At 33.7% G+C, this 2,275-nt stretch overlaps 1 long non-coding RNA gene across 3 annotated transcripts; it reads right to left on the minus strand.

The window, feature by feature from the left end:
* Positions 1-940: 940 nt before the first annotated feature.
* On the minus strand, positions 941-2,058 carry LOC130799822 (uncharacterized). 3 transcript variants are annotated; one of them, XR_009039341.1, is made up of 3 exons: positions 1,797-2,058; positions 1,432-1,534; positions 941-1,303 (listed from the first exon to the last, which is right to left on the minus strand). It is a non-coding gene; the product is annotated as an uncharacterized LOC130799822 (long non-coding RNA). The 3 variants fall into 3 exon arrangements; XR_009039340.1 differs by having other exon boundaries at positions 1,432-1,581; XR_009039342.1 differs by having other exon boundaries at positions 1,432-1,581; positions 1,659-2,058.
* Between the last annotated feature and the right edge of the window lie 217 nt (positions 2,059-2,275).

A 2,275-nucleotide genomic window follows, 5' to 3' on the forward strand; every position in this document is an offset into this window, starting at 1 on the left:
CAAAAGAAAATTCACGAAAAATACAATCTAAACAAAACAAGAATAGAAATAAATAAGACTAGCTCAAAGAATTTATCGTCCGCTTTTTAACACGTAATTATGACGCACTATACATAACAAACACACACGACAGTATCAGTATCACGTTCATTATTGAGAATAGAAAAATGCAATTGCAAATACAGGATGACTGAATACTCATTTCTACGTACTAGTTGTGGGGATCGCGTGCATACCTCCAAGTTATTCTATTGAATTTCCTAATATAATTTTATGCACTTTTATTAACAATAATACTAATAAAGATATTGAAATGTCATTGTGTCATAAATGTATGAAGGATGCAAGAGCTGCAAGTGTATGTAGAGGTGTCGATGTGCAGTTGTTGTGTCGCTGCATGGAGCTTGTACGATGGATTGGAATGACTGTGATTAGTTGATGATAGCTCATGTGTTGTTTAACGTGAGCATGTGGACAATCATTGTTGTTGGGTTGCTTTGCTGTTTGAAAGGGTAGTGGTTGAGTAGTCTATGTTGTGTACATTCTTACTGTAATGTTGTATCAAGGCCTGATGTCGGAGGCATATCAATGGTTAACAAGAGTTAAATGACTACCCTAATTGACAGTACTTGCTTAAAATGATGAACAACAGTCTTTCTTCGGTCAGTATACCTGGAAAGAATAGGTTAATTTCAGACAATTTATCACCATACTTTTAGAAAGTTCGGTCAGCTGAAAATGATTCATGCTTTCTCTAAACAAAAATCAATTCTCACTTAAACTAAAGATTTATAGTTTTTAGTTTTGAAATATAATAAAATAATAGCAAAAAAATACTTTATATTTACATAAAGTAATCTTTGTCATAAAAACTCAATCAGAAGCAAATATTTTATATTTACAAAGATAAAATTGTGTATGTTTCAACCTTTTAATATCGCCCGGCATTAAGATAATGGCACGTTGTTATTGTTGTTTCTCTGAAGAAGGAATGCCTTATTAGGTAACAGAAACAATAAAAGTAGTATTTACATCAATTTATGGTTGTCTCGAGCTCAACAGAGCCAAATTACAGGAAAAGCTAATAAACTAACAAGAGTGCCACTTGTGGGCTGTGGTGAGGATAAATGAAGCCAAGATCAACAAATAAACAAAGACAACTTTACATAAATACTATCTTTAAACATTTTAGCTGAATCATTCACTAAAGCGGGAATCTAACCAATCAAGTCACAAATCCATGCATCAGCGTTCAGTGTTAGTCACTGGGCTAATCGCCGACAGTTTTGTAAGTCTCACATCACTGCATCAGCATTTAGCACGAAACATAAACTAAACATTAGGATGACCATAATCAGATTATAAGACAATTATTAAATAATTTTGCAAGGGTAATTGCTGGTTGGCAAACCAAACAAAAAGAATACTCACCACCTCTAGAAACTAATGGGAGGCTAATACTACCACCTTAAAAAACTTCAGAGAAATTGAAAAATCTTTTCAGTAAAGCCTTATTCTGGTCTGAATAGAACGTCTGCAAATTGGGCAAGCATCCAGTAACTCTCCAGAATCACAGAATGTCTAAATGAAAAATATTACATCAACATGTTATATGAAATTATGGATAAATATATGACAAATATGCTTCAACATGTTACCTGATGTCCCCAAAAACCATATTTTTAGTACTTGTGATGCAAATAGGACATAGTTGTACCAAATTAGGAAAAACAAAATTAGATTTTTCTTTAGCGACCAACAGGACATGGTATTTCAACTCAATTATTAAAGGCTACCTGGCTTTCATGTGCAGAAGTTGATGGAGCTAAGGATGTGGTAGGACCATTATAAGCAGTAATCGAAGATGAACTTGTGGCAACTCTAGTTTCTGGTTGCGGATATGCTGGAGCACTGCTGAAAACTACTTGAGCGGGAATATGACCTTATGTGCATACAAATCAAAACAGGGAAATATCAAATGACTCAGCGCATACAAACAGCTAGATATTTCATAGTTTTACTATACATTACATGCTCTATACACAGATAGATCTGGTTTTAAACATCACATATTGTTAGTACTCCTTATAATGTAAAAGACTGATGTACCCTTCCTCTCTAAAACTCTACTCTATATATAGAGTTCCTTCCAGTAATTGTAAAATGCAAGTTAGTATATTTGGCTTTCATTTTCTGGAATATATTTCAAGATCTTTTTACTCCTTTCTCTCCAAATTATAACATGGTATCAGATTGCTCAGAAATTCGATCCTCC

Source organism: Amaranthus tricolor, chromosome 14 (genome assembly GCF_026212465.1).
Source record: "Amaranthus tricolor cultivar Red isolate AtriRed21 chromosome 14, ASM2621246v1, whole genome shotgun sequence".
Lineage (NCBI taxonomy): Eukaryota > Viridiplantae > Streptophyta > Magnoliopsida > Caryophyllales > Amaranthaceae > Amaranthus > Amaranthus tricolor.